General features: G+C 37.4%; 1 protein-coding gene across 3 annotated transcripts in view; it reads left to right on the top strand.

Annotated features, from left to right (window-relative positions):
• The window catches only part of LOC121314826 (ataxin-1-like), a 163,670-nt gene that overhangs the window by 73,962 nt on the left and 71,197 nt on the right, over window positions 1-18,511 (top strand). For 2 of the 3 annotated variants that reach the window (XM_041248529.1, XM_041248530.1), the window contains one exon: window positions 18,366-18,484. The gene's annotated coding sequence lies outside the window, so the exon portion shown is untranslated. Of the gene's footprint in view, window positions 1-580; window positions 640-18,365; window positions 18,485-18,511 lie in introns of all 3 variants that reach the window. The other variant, XM_041248527.1, reaches the window with a different exon arrangement.

Genomic DNA, 18,511 nt, shown 5'->3' on the forward strand with positions numbered 1-18,511 from the left:
AAGCAAATGCAATATTTTATCACCTAATCGATGTTTAATGTTAAATCCAATTCCTCAGAACTGCTATCTCCACCTTTGCCAGAAAGTGCAGCATGCCAAAACAACAAGGTCAAGAAAGTAGCAAGAATGTTACTGGCAAATCATCAGCAATTAAAACTCACTGTGGTACAAATATTAGTAGTAAGGCTGCCAAGGCCCTTAGCATCAATTGTATTGTACTTTAAAAGTGATTACTGAATCTTAACACTCCTGTTGTTTTGCCTCATTATGTGTTTCCTTATACAGTGTTGCATTTATAAAAGGTTGCATGCTATAATCAATGCCAGCACTGATAAGTGTTTGTGAGTCTGGAATTGATGAAGGCACTAGCCGTAACATTTGCCTACTTGACTAGTTTCTAATAAGTTTTACTCTATAGTCAATGATTGAGTTCTATAATGAACAAGTAAAGAAGTTGTTTGCAAGGTCGTGTTCCTTCCAAAGCAACTACAATAAATACTGTTCTTACCTCTGTAACAAAACTCTGCATAGCCTAGAATTCATAAACAGATTAACTAAACTTGTATCTCATATTCTGTAGGTTCCCAAGGAAGAAAGATTGTGTTCCCCAATTCACCTGTGCAATGTCCTGAATGAGTAGTGAGTATTCAACATATTGGCTTTAGTTGAAATTTGATCTCTGTACAGTTTTAATGATTTTAATTGATAGTTTTGAATGGGGTACAGTATATGCAAAACATAAACTGTAATGTAGATCAATTTTTTAGGATAGAACTGTACATTGGCTGGCCCAAAAAACAACCTGCTGCGATAGTGAATCCCCCTGCCCCCACACCCCACCCTGAAAATCAATAACAATATTTTCTGTACCTTTCACAGACAAACCAAAATGATTTTATAATTGCCCTTTTACATACATACATACATTCTGTACATACATACATATACACTGTACATACATACATACACAAAGACACATACACACACATACATACATACATGCATACATACATACACAGATACAAAAATTGAAGGCAGTACAAAAACAATAGAATGTACTGGTGATTTGGTCATTTTACTGGTTCTTTTTAAAAGATACATAGCAGAGTGTCTGTGTTTTGATTGGAGTAGTTTAATAGAAGTTTAATGGTGCTTATCGATCTCTTAGAAAACCTTTTATTTCCTATGCCTGTGTGTTTGAGTAAGGGTTCCCATTAGTAATGGGCAGTAACTTGCCCAGCTTCTATTGATTTGAACATTCCTTTGATGTATTTTGCATGAAACCTGAGGCAGGAAAGGGCCTGTAATGCTACTCAATGAAAGACTCTCATTGCGCTTTTGTCGATTTTTTCCGTCATCATGAAATTGCAATTTCTGGCTAGAATGAAACTCCCTGTGTTAATGAAGAGAGACGTTGCTGTTGGTATTTAAAGGGAACTGTCTTTGTGTAGAACCACCAGCTGGAGGAGCGCAGGTTCAGGGACCCATCCTTTTATCTCCTATTGTAACTGTATTGCGGGGAAATGGCTTTGCAATGGTGCATTGGAATTATTCAGGGATGGGTAGAAAACATGAATCTTAAGCCCCTGTCTCTCCATCCCTTTTTAAACTTTGAACCTCAAATATCAATAATAATAATAATGTGCTTAGGCTGCACGTACCTAAAACCTCTAAAAATGTGGATATTCATTTGAGGTCGTAAGGATGGTCAATATTATTCTTGTGACCAAGTGAAAAATCAACTTGTATTCATGTTTGGAATCTTTTAAAATATAAATAACCTGAAGTTAAGAACCATTATGGTTGTACTATTGTATCATATGTGAAATATGGAGAATGTCTGTACATTGTATGCCTTTGCCTAGTGCCAGAAATATATTTTTTTAATGAGATACAGCAGGTGTATGTGTCAGTGTGCTGCTACCTTTACCTGGGGCTTCCTTGTCAATGAGAATGCAGTTTTTCAAGGGTTAAGGGTTCCTCAAGAATGGTATAGAAGAAGCCTAGGGGAAAGCATGTGGAACTGCACAATTACTGTGCTAATCTACCATGGAAAAACTTTATGAGGGCAACAGTACGTCATTACTCAGCAAAGTCTTCTACATATTTACTGAAATATGAAAGACAGTCTGCATTAATTACAGTGACTTAGTTACTGTACAATGGTTGTAAACGATCAGTATTGGCCACAGGTCACTCCCAATTATGGTGCTGACAGATGCCAGGAGAAATTCCCCACCTCCTGCCATTTAGTCCTGGTCTTTGGCAGAAACTGGCTAATTTGTGTGGGGATTTTGTGAAATGGACTAATGGAATCAAATACTGTAGTCTAAAAAGGAAAGACGTTGAACGTGAATTAGCCCACAGATCCACTTAGCCCCTACTGTATATATTTTCAACCTTGTTGCTACATATTCTTTTCACCTCTTTCTACTTAACGTTGGGATAGCTGTGAAGAGTTGGCAGCAGGAGACGTTTTTGTTTTCAAACCGATACTTTTAACATATCAGAACTTCTTGGAAACGTTTAACAGTTCTGGCAGGCATACTACTCTGTTACAAAATCAGTTTAAAACAAGCTACGTTGTTTACTATTCCAGGTTTTTTTTTTTTTTAAGTTACAAAGAAGGACTTTTTCCAGGAATCTAGAGGTTGTGATACATTTATTTAGTCTGCATTGCAGTGTGTCCCTGACATTTTTACCTTTAACCAGTTAACCAGTGATGCCGAACCTATGGCACGCTTCCCTAGAGTGGCAAGCAAAGTCGCATTTGTTGGCACGTCAAGTGAGCAGTTATCTGTTTTTTTTGCACGCCCTCTAATAGAACTGAGTGGCACTTTGGAAAGCCAGTCAGTTTGATTTGCAAGAACGGCCCCGCCCCAAGTAATTGAGCAGTGCTAACTGTAGCCGTTATTATTATTTGCACGTTCATGGTTGGTTGTTTATGCTGCTGAGCTGCGTTATTCAATTACCCTGGGAACAGAAAGCTGATCAAAAACAGTAAGTCTGCCCCATAGAGGATGAAATGTAATCGTGGTCAGCTATGGATGTGTCAGCGGGACACGCGGGGAGGAAGGGATCGCTAGCCTGATGCTTGTAGCATTTTACTGGCCGTCATCTCCTGTCCTAAATGGAGAAATGGCCACAATCTTTCATACTTTACACTCGGCGTCGGGGGTCTGCGAGCCTAAAATAGGTCGAAATTACATAACCAGGCACTTTCGGCTTACGTATTTTCTAAAAAGATGTACAACTTTTCGCACACCTGTTAATGTGCAGTGCAAGGTCTTTTGCAGGTGTCACTGGCGGCAACACGTGTATTTGTGCATTGAACTTTATGCCCCACTATTTCGATTGTCAAATCTTTCACTTGTTATAAATACCGAAAATATATTTCGCTGTCACATACTCGTATCTCAAACTATGTAACTATGTATGCACTTTTTTTTTTTTTTTTTATAAATACTATTTTAATCTTCAAACTATGGGGAAATGCAGGTTTAAATTTTGACAGGTCACACTGTGGTGTGTTACCCCGCTTATACAGTGGGGGAAAGCAGGTTGTAAATTCTAAAAAAAATAAAAATAAAAATAATGCATAATAAATGCCTCTGATATGTACAGTACATTTGTGGATACTCTTTTTTTTTTTCAAGGTAGTTTGACACCACAGAAATATTTTTCTAATATGTGTGTTATGTGCTACTAGTCTTTTAAATAGTTATTTTACAAAATGTAAAAGCAGTAGATATGTTTTATGTAAGTAAATATACATTTGAAAAAAAATGATGGTACACCAGTAATGGTTGTCACTGTGCAACTGCAAACAAAAAAACAAAACATTTATGGCCAGGACTGCTGGTGCAGCGCGCCAATTGAGCAAACGTCTTATATTTATTGTATGATGCACTGTGATTGTTGCTTTTGCTGATGTTTAGCATTATCATTCTTAAACTTAACGCATGATGCAGTGTGATTCGTTTACTGTAGTTTAGCATTAGAATTTTCAAACATAATGCATCATGAAATGTGATTTATGTATTTTACTGTCTGTAGTTTAGCAATATAATATTCAAACTATGTACAGTTTTTACATGCTGTGAAGTGCTTTGAGATGATGTTCCACTATGCAAGGTGCTATATAAAATTAAGATTGATTGAGCTTACTTGAATAAGGATTAAAGATTCTCATTGTCCAAAATATAGAGGGGCATATGCAAGTTGATGGGTCTGATGTCAGTAACCATGCAAAGTTAGCAGTAATCATGCATTATGCAGCTGGTGAAAACATGCAGGAAGAATTGGTGAAACTGTTATCTCTGCCAGGGAGGACAACAGGGAATGATAACTTTAGTGCTGTCAGAGGGGCATTTTTGGCTGAAAATATCAGCTTGGAAAAAGTAGTTTCTGATTGTGCACCTAGCACGGTTGGTGCAACATCAGGTTTCATTCAGTACCTTGTGCAGGAGGCAAAACATCCAGTTGTCTAGTTTCACTGTTTGATCCATCAGGAATATTTCAACTGAATATTTCCCAGTTGGAATGGCTGGGACTTGAAAGTTTGGAAATGGAATTATTGGAATTTCAAGAAGGTGCAGAGTGGAAAAGAAAATCCACTGATCTGCATGTAACATTAGAGCAGATTGAGTGTGACAGAGAAGATAGGGAAAAAGCAGAAAGTGCAGAAAATTAGATATTGAAAGTCTGGAGTTATTTGCCAGATTCTTTCAAAGCAAAGAAAACTCTTGGAATTTCACTTTTTTTGGCTCATCATATTTTTGTGAGCAGCTTTTTTGTGGCATGAATTTGATCAAATCAGACATGCGCAACAGGCTGACAGATGACATGAGTGATGCATGTGTTGCTCTAAAAATGACTGACTGTGATCCACGGGTTGAAAAAATGTCAGTGGATATTCAGCAGCAGAAGTCCCATTAGTCACAGGAATGTAAATATTGTTCCCCCACACCTGCTCTCCACACAACAGAGAGGGAAGGGGGGTTGAGGGTTTGGGGAGGTTGCGAGAGGATGAGTGCAGATGGAGGGGTTCTAGCCTAGTTCATGTAATGTTCTTGATTATGATGTATTGTGGATTGCTGTTTTTTTTGCCTTAAAAACCTAATTACAAAAAAAGGAATGTAAATATTGTTTTAAAAAGTTACCGTTTAGCTGCCATATAACCTTTTACACCCCTAATTAATCACTGGCACCCTTGGCACTTAGTGACATATATTAAAAAAAAAAAAATCCAACTTTGGGCACTCCAGCTAAAACAGGTTTGCCATCCCTGTTGTTAACTCTGCCAGCAGGTACCGTCAATTGGCAATGTTGGAAAAGCCCATATTGCTGTAAGCTTGTGCTATATCTGCTCTGTGAGTAAAGCCAGAAGATTTCAGTCCCTATACATTCCAGCACCTTACAAGAACATACAAAAGCAAGGCAGTCTTCAAGGGAAGTAAGAAAAATACTTTCCATTTTAAATGAACAAAAAAATATCATAAGATTTCAATATATTTTATGTCAAAATCTTAATTCTCAATCTGTGTGTCAAGGCTCAAAAATGGTGCAAGTCTGGACTATTTTGTAGTTCCTGTAACAATGTTATCCTGACAGCAAGAATAACTGACACAAAAGCTGTCATGGTCATAGCACTGATGTCCAATTCCATCCCCTTATTATAAGTACTGTTGAGCATTTGAAGCATTAGAAGTACATTACTGCATTAGCGTTAATCAAGAAATATACATAATAACTATGATAGTATGATAGTCCAAGGCTAAAGACTTGAGGATTATCGGAAACAGTCAGGCTTGGATTTTATATTTTATGGGTGTAGTGTCCATATGATTTAGTCTAAAGATATTATTTATAACCACCTTTGCAACTGCTAGTAGCAGGAGTAGGCCTATTAGGTTCATAAAATAATGTTCTGGCTCTCAAGTGGTCCCATCAGTCAAAAGTACCATTGGCGAATATAAACAACTGGATAGTCAAGTCTGCTTTCTGATAAATTAATCACAGAAAACTAAACTATGGGATAGTGTGGTAAACATGTACTACTGAGTACTGTATTCAGAAAACATGCAGATAGATATGGACACATTTTAAGCAAATTAGGGCTTAATTTTTGCAATTAGCAAGTCAGGAATTTGCAGTGTAGGTTATTCGGAATACAAAGGGGTCTGGAATTTAGCCCTGGAATTCTGCTAAGTGTCTGGCAGCTCAGTGGAAGGTGGGTACTGTAAAGGGTTTACAGTGTGCCAAGGGCTGTAAGTCGCCTGCCTGATAAAACACTTGCAAAGCAGCTCGGAAATTAAGGTGATGCCTCAGAGCTAAGAAGAAAGACTGAGAGGGAGCATCCCAGAGCTGCTCCAGCCTCAAGCCTCTGCCAGGGGAAGTAGCTAGTATCTGGATCTTAACAAAGTCACAGTGTAGTGGTGCTTCAAAGGGAAAGTCTCCTTCCTGGCAGCTTGAATGTTTGAAAAGCCATGTAATCACCAGATTCCCTGAAGCCTGCTCTGCCTTCTGACGGGTAGCTGTGAGGCAAGACTGGTGGGTGTAGTTTGCCTATACAAACCTGTAACAGGGTGATGTTACATACGTGGGTTGTCACTGAATAATATTGAATCAGACACGGAGCACTGGGTGTTGACACGCCATACAGGCATGCAGATTTAATTAACAACACAGGCTGTCAATAAGGTACCAGCAATGGTAGCTCTACTGTTAGAAGCAAAACAAAGCTAAAAATAAAAGTTTGCCACACAAGGCAGGCGCTAACCTCATTAACAGAGACGTCCCGCTCCAGGAACCTACTACACTACGAAACCCTCTATACTATTTGGGATCAGCATCCCCTAAACTAACCTACTTCTGTTGTTTCCGAACCGTCTTGCAGTTGAAGGGGTCTGTAATAGTTAATCCTGAGGAGCGGATGCTCTCCTCCGCGATGTCAACAAAGCATCCCTCTGTGTAGCATGGCATGCAGTCGCCTCCAGCTGTGGCACAGACGCCTTTTGAGCTGTGCACAGCCTACCTGGGCACGCACCCCAGCCAACCCGGATCTCCCAGCGCCTTCGAGCCTAACTGCTCAATTGGTTGCCCAGCAACACGTCTCCTGTTCCGTGTCCCAGCTGCACATGTTTGCACAAGAACCAGCGACAGGGCTCTCCTGTCACAAAACCAAACACACACTTAACTTCAACCCCTTTTACTGCAACCTTCATTGTGGTTTATTTTTTTATCATCCATTTCTGTCTCTAATTTGTGTTCAGCTAAATTGTTGAGCTGTGGTATCTTGGTTGCCTCATGGTCATGGTTGTTCGGCTGTTGGCCCCAGGGGCGGCGGTAGGGATTTTGTGGGCATGAAACCACTCCAAAGTTTACCTTAGCCCCTCCTGTAGCCCCGCCACCGAATAACTGAAAAGGGATATCTCAAATTTCTGAATTATCGACATGACTTAAAGTTGTGTAAGACTTTTCAGAGACTTCATGTGGATTTCAACAATCGAAAACCATTCCAGGTATTGTCTTCAACAAGGCGACTTAATCGGAGACCAACAGTACAGCACAGACATTCAGCATTTACACGGACTGGGCGCCTGACAACAAGCTACTTGATTTCGTGCTGAGGTGGGAACTGCGTTCCTACTAAACATTCCCTCCAGGAAATGCTATCTCACAAACTCTTGTGTTGATTGCATTTCAGTTTGTTCAAAAGTTCCTATTAGTTTCTATTTAAAAACACATTTAGCAACTCTTATTGGTTTTCTTTTAAACATTATATTTAGTTTAACTTTCAGTTATTAACAATCAATGTTATTTAAAGTTTAAAATTATTTAAACTTCTACTTCTTCCTTAAACATTTAAATATAACCTGTAAATTAAAAGTATAAGTTACAGTGAGATGAGATGAAGTTAAAAGCTCTAATGCCCTGCTGTTTTGCATTGTGGTTTAGACGCTCACTTGAGGTACGCGGATTCACCGGTTCTCACCTAGCCTCGGCCCTGTTACAACAGCCCTTACTTTATAATGTAACTTACTTGTAAATTATGTTGGATAATAATTGTATTATTATTATTATTATTATTATTATTATTATTATTATTATTATTATTATTATTATTATTATTTATTATTGTTAACAAGCACTTAATCTGTATCAGATTCCACCACCCTTATACAGAAGTTTTGTGAGTCGTATCAAAACATCAATACTGTACGTGCCCACACAAAGTGGAGTGAAGCCCCCTTAAATTTTTGCCTAGCCCCCTCACTGGGGAGAACCTGGTGCCAGCACTGGTTGGCCCCACCTGCTTTATGCTGTGCAGGTAGTTGAAAGGCTGTAGCGATAAATTACTTCATGGAAAGACAACATCCAAAACAGGGCAAGCACATAACATTCCAAAGTGCTTAGTGAGATTATCTGAAATCCAGTAATTTAGCTATAAAGATAAATCGGAACAGAATGAGCACAGACATCAAACAAAGGTAGGAAAAGGTGAAAAACAAAGAATCGTATCCTGCGTCTGCCATTTACAAAAAGTATTTTAAATTCTCGTACTCTCACTAATTGCAGTGCACTGATGCATCGTCATGCTCTGTGACACATGATCGTTCTTGCTGCTGTCTCAGTGATTTGGGAAGTCTGTTGTTTACAATGAGCTACTGTACTGTCACCTCGCTATAAAAAAGATATTGCTGCTCTAGAAAGAGTGCAAAGAAGAGCGACCAGAATTATTCCGGGCTTAAAAGGCATGTCATATGCAGACAGGCTAAAAGAATTGAATCTGTTCAGTCTTGAACAAAGAAGACTACGTGGCGACCTAATTCAAGCATTCAAAATTCTAAAAGGTATTGACAGTGTCGACCCAAGGGACTTTTTCAGCCTGAAAAAAGAAACAAGGACCAGGGGTCACAAATGGAGTTTAGAAAAAGGGGCATTCAGAACAGAAAATAGAAGACACTTTTTTACACAGAGAATTGTGAGGGTCTGGAATCAACTCCCCAGTAATGTTGTTGAAGCTGACACCCTGGGATCCTTCAAGAAGCTGCTTGATGAGATTTTGGGATCAATAAGCTACTAACAACCAAACGAGCAAGATGGGCCGAATGGCCTCCTCTCGTTTGTAAACTTTCTTTTGTTCTTATGTTCTTACTGTATGTGAAACTTTTAAGTATTGCAGTGAATCAGCTGGCAGTGATTGAGTAATCCTGTTAGCATGCTTGACATGATGAGTTGATGTTAGTTTTTGGAAAGTTTGTGAATTGGTCATTCCACAGGAACGCTTTCTTACAGTATATTAATTGAGGCTAGGATTTTGTTGCAGAACTTCTGTTCAAAATCAGAGAGGAAGGGGAAAATAATGTGTGAAGTCACAGGGATGAAAGTCAACCATGTATTTTTAAATACAAATTACCAACATCAAAATAACATTCACCTGTCTATAAAAGTGAGAAATACATCAATCTATTTTTATTTATTATGGTTTTCACAACATCAATGTGACCCGAAGTGACAAACTTATCACTAAATTCAAATCTTTACTGTAAACCGGTTAGCTTCACACTGTATACAACTACAAACAATTTGTTTCTTTTATAACATTCAGTGGGTTTTCGTCCCAGCATTTCAAGGCAACAAACAAAATGGTTGTTTTTACATATCTAAAAATAAGTTTACAGTTCAGAGATAGTTTTGTCTTGTGTGCTTCTGCTGTTTGCAGTTTTCCTGTTTTTGTTGTTTACGACTTATCTACCGGCATGCTGCACATTAAACAAAATATTTTTTTAAAATATTTTTTGGGGTACTGTGCAGACCATGCTTTTGCACTTATTTTTGCTTATTTTTAAAATATGCTTGCAATGTGGCAAAGTATTGAATTAAAGTGTCGACGATTACATTGCAAAGCAAGGCAGGTGAGCTCTGTTCAACATCACAGTGAAAAAAGCATGTTTTTTGTTTTTGTTCAGGTGGAGTTTCAAGTAGAGTTGCTCTCTATTAAAATCACAGACACCAACAAAATGTTGGTGTATATCTGTTTAAAATTTGAATTGACAGTTGGATTACAAGTCAGTGACGTGACATACTTAGGTCAGTATGTATTTTTTTTTTTTCTATTTGATTAGAATTTACTTAAGCATCATTTTGTAAATAAAAATACAAAATAAATAAAAGTGTTCTGTAAAAAGTGAATTTCAAATAAACTTTAGTTCCATGCTTGAAATAAACTGCAGCATATTGTCTGTTTAAATAGCAACTTGATGGTTATGAAATATCAGAGTTATCTTAACTTCTTGTTTAGATAACTGGTTTGTTTTAGTCATTGCATCCTGGTAAAACCCATTTGAAAAGTACCCTGTGGCCTCAGTAGAACTTTCAGAACCATATCTAACTCCTACGTCAGGCAAACCAGAGCACAGCCATTAACCTGACCTTACACACACCAGGGCAGAGTGAAGCCGTTTAGATATGATTCTGAGAGCTCTATTGAGGTCACAAGGTGAGTGTGTTTTTTTTTTTTTTTTTTGTTAAATGTATCCAAAAAAAACCCATTAAATCTAAGCCTATACCAAGCTGCCCTTTAGTGCATTGTTCTTGCATGCATGAAAAAGCTGTAAGTTGGATTTAGTCATTACAGTCAAAATGCAGTTTTACATTCCATAATTTTTACAGTATAAATATGATAGTAGATAAAACCAAATATGAGCCGATGGTTCCTATTTCGCAGATTAATCAATATCTTGCCAAGTTTTTTATTTCCTCAACCCTGAATCACACCAACTTTTGAGTTTGTGGTGAGCGTGAGTACAGTCAGTCACAAGTAAACCACATTTAATTAATATTTTTGACAGAGCACTTTGTTCTGAGGAGCAAAGTGGCCAATTCTCCATTTGAGAGAGATTCATTGGGTGCCTCCAGAAGTACGAAAATGAATGAAATGTTACAAAAACATATAGCATTTCAAAAAGTGCAAGGCTTTTACAAATTGCTTCCTGCCGTGTTCAGACCTTTCTCACCTGGTCATGAATGTAATATTTCATGTCAAAGTAGCCTTTCTTTTTTTAACTACCTCTTTGAAAACTTGCCATGAAAAATATTCATATGCCAAGCTAGACTTCTACTGTATGTTAGTTAAAAAATGATTTGCATACTAATATCCTGAAAAAATCCTGGAAGGGAAAGGCTGGTTTAGGGACATTTGATAGCACTTTCTGTACTGTGTTCAACATTTTTTGTTTGGTTTTGTTTGTTACCCTGAAATAACCTTTAAGTCTTAACAGTATGTGTGTCTTTTTAGCTCATAAAAGGGTAACAGGAAAAAGCTGTTTCCCAACTTTGTAAAATGAGGATAAATCACTTTTATTCTCTAGCCTTTTTAAAATTCATTTTTAGTTTATTCAAAATGAAAAAGCATGTTTAATGAGGATAGGGATTAACATAGATCCCCTTTCGTAATGTACACTATCTATCACATGGGGAAAGTGTTTCAAACTGAAATTTAGATAGAAGATAGTTAAGCTCCACAGTCTTGGGGGAAAATAAACAGACGTTTGAATGCACTGGCAAAAATAAACTACGCCCTTTTCAAACAGAGCAACAGTGAGTATGCTTGGAAATTATGTGAAACCAGCGAGCAATTGTACAAAAACACACAGGCCTAAATAGTTTAACATAAAGGAACCTAAAAAGCAAATGCATTTTTCTAAGAGGAATAAAGCAGTCCTACCAGTTAACTAGCAAGAAATAACACAGTAGTAAGAAGAAGGAGTTCAATTATTGTTCTGGGTAGTTTTTGAACAGTTTTACATTGTTCAGTTTTCCTTAGCCATTGCACATTAACTTCCTATTACATGAGTGTTTGAGCTGAGAACAGGTTTTAGAGTAATTGTAGCTAACGATATAGTTCCTTAAAGTTTCTCTGCCATGCATATCTATCCGTTGTGTAGGTTTCAAATGTGAGGTTTTGAAAGAAACACATGTTACAGCACACATGCATTTGCATTTGAAAACTTGATATCTGGTACTACACACAGTTAAAGAAAACATGCTTTTAGACAGTCTTGTATTTCCTGGATCATTTCACCTGGAGACTGAAATTGTCCTCACCTCTTCATTGGCTTCTTTTCTGTCATTAACCAATCAGCTGCTTTCCCTGTTGACTAACATGCTTTTCACCAACAGCATGTTTTACCCAGAAGTCAATGTTGAGGTGAAATGACGCAGGAAGTACTAGTGAAAACAGATAACCCAAAAATAAGGCATAGAAACTGATAACTTTCTTTAACCTAAAATAATACCAGAAATCATGTTTTATAACACTATGTAACACAATTGTTGTTCCTGGGTAGTAAATGTTATTTCCTAATTGCTTACGCCTCAAAAGTATAGAAAATGGCTATTATTCCCCACAAACTTTGCTTTTGTGACCAGGACAGTGATATTTCAAAATATCACTATTTCCAATGGGAAAACAGGCAAATGTATAATCGTAAATCTCGAAAAACTACTCACTTCTAAATGTTTTGTAGTCATTTTTGTATTACTTTAGTATAAATACATGTTAATTTGGATTCATATGTTGTTTTTTTCTGTTACTTTATGTGAACGAAAAGACACACATTTGCCCGTTTTCCCATTGGAAATAGTGATATTTTGAAATATCACTGTTCTAGTCACAAAAGCAAAGTCTGTGGAGAATAATAGCCATTTTCTATACTTTTGAGGCATAAGCAATTAGGAAATAACACTTACTACCCAGGAACAAAAAAAAAAGAAAATTTGTTACATGGTGTAATTAAAAAAATTCTTCCGCTGTGGAGAAAAAATAGTCCATCAGACACGGTTAAACTGGAGGTTCCAACACTTCCAACAATAAATAGAATAACAGAATATTATTTTATCCCTAGCGAAAATTATCGAGAAAAACAAGTAATAAGTACTAATAAAAAAACTATACTCAGGATCTCCGTTGCGAGTTTAATACATTGTATATTGATCATTTATTCATTGAACTGTAATTAAACGAAAATAAGTTCCACTGTGCATTAATCTATATGTATGCACAGTTTAAAAACCCCCAGCAGCCAATCAGCGTGCAGCATCCGAACATTCTGTTTTATAAGCTATATTTATGTACGGTTTAAAACCTCTCAGCAGCCAATCAGTGTGCAGAATCTAAAACATTCAGTTTTATAAACTGCTGTAAAGCATAGCAAAGTATAGAAGAGCATAGTGGTAGCAGAAGAAAAAGCTAAAGGGAAGTAAAAAAAAAATGTCTTTATGCTTTTAGCTCATTGAGAAAGCACAGTAAGGCACAGATATGGACTGTATGATAAAGCATGCCAGAAAACATGGTAACTATGGTAAAAGCATGTTATAAGCAATGTTAACAGCAAAATTACCATGCACATCTGCCACACACTGTATGGGACAAGTATGACAGTACCACCAAAGAAAAAAGCGAATCTGCAAATAAGTGTTCCGGGACTCAGCCTCAATCAGAGTGCCTTTTTAATGTAGTGAAAGGCTTAAATTGTTGTTGTGCCTGAGCCAGTGCTCCTAATGAATAGCTATTCAAATTGCATGGGAAATTACTTTGAAGTCCAAGGCCTTGAAATATTAGTAAGTCTCAGGATGAAAAGTTTACTTGAAACGGTTCCCAGCTCTGAGAGCACTGTGTCAGACTTCTGGAATAGCCTGTCCTTGGGGAAAGAGAAAAAGAACAAGGAATTAATGATTTATGTTTGGACCACCGTTTCGTGAATGTATTGTAAAACACATGTGAGTGTCTGCCTATGATGTCTGTTTAATGTTAAAACAGGTCGTTTTTTCCAGCAGGTTCCAAAGGAAACCACTCCCTGGCTGCCTTCATGTTTCAGTTAATTGCTTGCCGGCATGTGACAGTTTCCATGAATTGACCATTTGTGTGTGGATTGTTGTGGCAGCTCCGTTGTGTGTTGTGTAAGCTGGCCTTAACTGAAGTGGTCAAGTAAGTGAAGGGATACAATAGTGTAAAGTACAGCACTGCTGAACAGCAGTGGGCTGATTTGCTTGAAGTATCCCAGAACTCTGCCTTGGTGCTTATTGGGTCATTAACGTAGGAGACTTGGGTAACAGTTAACCCTCTCCCCTGATTGACTTTGGTTACACACATTTGATGTGGCTGTACTGTAGTAGTTCAGGATACACATTGTTCTTCAATAACTACCTGGTTGGATATGTTTACTGGTACATCTTTAATGGTTTGCTTTTTTTTTCTAAAGGAGGAAAAACCGACCGTTAAAAGCCACGTAATGTTTGTGTTCAGTATGGCCGCACTCAAAATAAAGACCTATTTTAAAAGACTAAAAGATTATGTGAAGCAGGCGATTCTGCAGTCAAACAATTTAAATACCCCTTGCCGCAATTAGCGGTTGAGAGTTACACATCTCTCACAGTAAATAGCAGGTTTGGGTCAGCCCTGCGTGTGTAGGCTACACATTCCAAAAAAAAAAAGAATGGCACACAAAGATCTCAGCCTGGTACTTGTCGTGGTGATGAGGATGCTCGGAAGCGAAAACTGAAATTTACCAATATGGAAGTAGAGATTCTGGTACAAGCAGTTTAGTAACACATGAAGATGCGTTACAAGATCGAAATACATCACCAGGACAAAGGAATACAATATTGAATGTTTGGTGGGTTCTTAATAAACAAATGTACCACTTCAGAGTTTGTAGTCTTTGTAGACTTTTCAGACTTCATAAATAATATGTTTTATTTACTTACATCCATGGCAGTCAAACAGATGGAAAATCCTTCTACAGCAATGTGTTCAACAACAATAACCCCGTACAGCTTCCTACGAACAGTCTTCAGTTTAACTATGACTTACATCTTCTTAAATTCTTATGCAATTACAGCTCTCCTACTTCTTAATGTCGAAGGACATCTGTTTTTCTGACTCTGTATGATTTTAAAGCATATCTGCATGTAGTATTGCATATCTTCAAGCAGTATTGTTAAATACCAGAATGCCATATTACAAAAAATAAATTCTGTAAGCATTAACTAAAATAATGGTGGAGGATGAGCCCTCATTGTATATGAGACTTTTTCTTTCATGTGCCTCCGAATATCGTTCCACCTTGTCTTAATCTGCTCGACCGTTCTTAAAATAATACCTACACTCTAGAAGTAAAGTCTCTCGTTAGAACCTTGCTTTGCCACTGTGGGGAGACCTTTTTAGGTGCTTCTAAGAACCTTTTTTTTACATGGATTCTATATACTCTATTTGCAGACTTTCTGTTTTGTCATGTAAGCTATGACACATGTATTGAACATTGGAGTTTGCAAAACAATACGGTATTATAAACCTCAATTTACAAACTGACTTGATCAGAAGGGTTAATAAAGGAGCTCTTTGCAAAATGTTATTAATTTTTTCTTTGTCCTTGAAAATAATATCTCCTCCTTGCTCCAGACAAGTCTCCCACATCATATTAACGCCTGCTTTTCAGAGTTAAATTAATCAAGCAAATACAAGGCCCACAATTACCGGCAGCTTTAATAAATTTTAGCTGTTTCGTTCAGAAATGCCCCGGAATTACATATGCATATACAGAATTACATATGCATCAAGGGCTCAAGCACACAGAGACATTGCCCCTGCAAATCACCTATTAATTAATATTAATGCGTTTTTATGCCGTTGCGTGTGTTTTATAAATCCCATCCAAGAATTCAGAACCCTCAGCGGCCGTTTAATATTTTCCTCTCATTTGGGGTGCTGACAATCCCTGGTTAACTGCCTCATATAATGTAATGCGTAATGTTAAAATGCCAAACAAATAATGTACCATAGTGGAATATAGGAAACATGTTAACTCCCTCACTTGCTGCATCAAAATTTCTCCTTACCAAATGTCACCAGAAATATTTTATAACAGGCTCCAAACTCTCTATTAATGATGGCGTCCTTATGTGTCACTTTCTTTTGAAAGGAATGGCTCCATTGAATTCAATGGAAACTGAAAGTATTTATGCAGACCTACCAACCTGCTGCTTACTAAGGGGTAGATGTACTAAGATGGGCCAGTCGCAGTGCAAACATCCCACAGTTTGCATTTTCGTGCACTTTTTGTCGTATGTACTAAGAACAAATATGTTAATGAAGAGAGCCGTGTAACAGGGCGAGCAGCCCTGTACAGTATTGTTTATTTTAGGGGTTTCCCCTCCGCCCCGGTACTGTGTTTTGTGTTTTAAATGTAAATCATTGCATCACTAATGTGTTTTGGGTAGGCTACACTTTACATTGTGTAAAAATGTAAATCTGTACAGTAGGCACAGTAGTAAAATCAAATGAATACCTAGCGCACTTTTTATGAACTTTAGACTACTGGTAACACAAAATAAATCATGTTGCTTTGTTGTGCACATTGGTGTGCAATGCAAATAAATGATTATTTTAAATTGAAATGAAATAATTTTAGGTTTTTTTTTTTTATTTTGTTTATTTTAATTATTATTTTTAACTTGGTGTACTTTGTAGCCTAGACAGTTAACACACAATAGATCATGGTCCTATACAGATGCTCAGAATGAGCTGGAGGGGTTAGTGGCACATGTGTGCAGTCTATTGCTCCCAACACGCTGGAAAAACCAGAAATGCAATATAAATTAGTTTTCAAGGTTTGTAAGTACACCGTGACTTTAGTGAAAATTAGGTACTTGGGTGTTCGTCTCAAAAATGGATTGAGCACAACTGGCAACACACGAGAAAAAGCAGACTGGGAAATGCCAGCAACAATTACGACTGTTTAAAACATAATTTCAAAAGTTATTAACAAACTGATGCAATTGTAAGTGTTGCAATTTTCCTCACCTTTAGTACATCTCATTAGAATATTTTTGATCCCTCATTTGCACTATCGCCACCCTTTTTTTGTGAATTTCTGCAGGAACACCCAGAAATACATATTCATATAAGGCTAAAGCGCAAATAAGAACTGCGGCTGCAAAGCATTTGTTAAAATTATGCTAACAGTGGTGCGTTTGCATGGGGTTTGCAACGATTGCGACAGATGCAACATTTTAGTACATCTAACCCTAAATCTCTTGTTTCATTTCATTCGTTAAATTAACAAAGACAATTACAAGTACAAACCACACGATAAAAACATGTGCGGTTAAAACTTACTTAGCAGCACACAGAGATCAAAGAACAAAATAAAGAAGACATATCTATTTGTTAATGTGGACTGAAGGAGAAGCATTGGCAGGAGGTTCTAAGCAATTCCCAAAATATGCCACATGTCATGTGCTTGTATACGTGTCTTGGGTGTTCCCCAGGCAATCAGAAGTTCATTAAGTTCATTTGGCTAAAGGTTAAGATGTGATGCAATCGTGGCAATACTGCCGGTACGTGTATGTTTGTTGCTGCAGAATCAGCTTTTGCATGTCATTTCTGAATTGGAAACTCGAAACTGTCATTGTTTGAAAGCAAGTACTGAAGAAATGGCCCGTTGTTGTCATCTTTTTGTCGTTGGTAGTTTCCTTAAACCCTGTACTATACAAACATTCCAGAAGCAGATATGTGTAGAAAATGGCATCTCAACACCTTTGTACAGCTCTCATATTAGAAGTATTCTGCTATTTAGTTTTGCAGCTGTAGGTGTTTTTCAGTGATAAAGAAGCTGACCAGCTACATTTTATAATGTTTCAAGTGTTGTTCTTTTAAACATTTAACTACTGTCAAATCAAACAGGTGATTAATTCCATCTGTCAGTGAAAACAAGACTGTGATTAGGAAATAGAGCATTTGTTTGTATTCCCAGGTCTACTTGTTATATGAACTCATTGTCATGTTGAAAAAAGGTTGATACCTTAAGGCAAATATTCTAGTTTGAAAACTGCATTTCCCCATATCTTTGACATAATTTACAAAGTTCTCACCTTGTAAGCCTATGACAGAAAAATGTCAGTTCTCTGAACTACAGTGGAGCTTGCTTCTCTGCGCCACATTGGAGCCCCCTACTGCCACAGGCAGTAGCACAAACATTCCTATTTTTCAAAAAGGCCTCAAGGAGGGAGTAAACGTGTGTGACTCCTTCTGAAGGTTGTAATAATGGACTGTAGTAAACAGTCACAGAGTTCATTTTCTTTTTAGCACCTGGGAATTCAACTTGTTTTCCCTAGTATAACATACTTTTGATACACTTTTTTTTTTAAATATTCAGATTTTGTATGTGTGTTTAACCTAAAACGTGAATGCCCTAAAGTAATGAATGTGTATTTACATCATACTGTAGGCATGCTTGTGGTACCTTTATTTAGGGATGATGTTCACTTTCTCTCTTTTTTCTTCCCTCCCCGGGTTTTAGATACATTTTGGAAATAAGAAGCTCTTTACTGAAGATTTGCAATCTGATGGGCATGCTCCACAGGTCCTGCTCTGCAGGTCAAGATTGAAGAGACGGGCGGACGAACTGCATTGAATGTGGTACGTTTTCTATTTTAGTATCTTCTC

Source organism: Polyodon spathula, chromosome 4 (assembly GCF_017654505.1).
Source record: "Polyodon spathula isolate WHYD16114869_AA chromosome 4, ASM1765450v1, whole genome shotgun sequence".
Taxonomy (NCBI): domain Eukaryota; kingdom Metazoa; phylum Chordata; class Actinopteri; order Acipenseriformes; family Polyodontidae; genus Polyodon; species Polyodon spathula.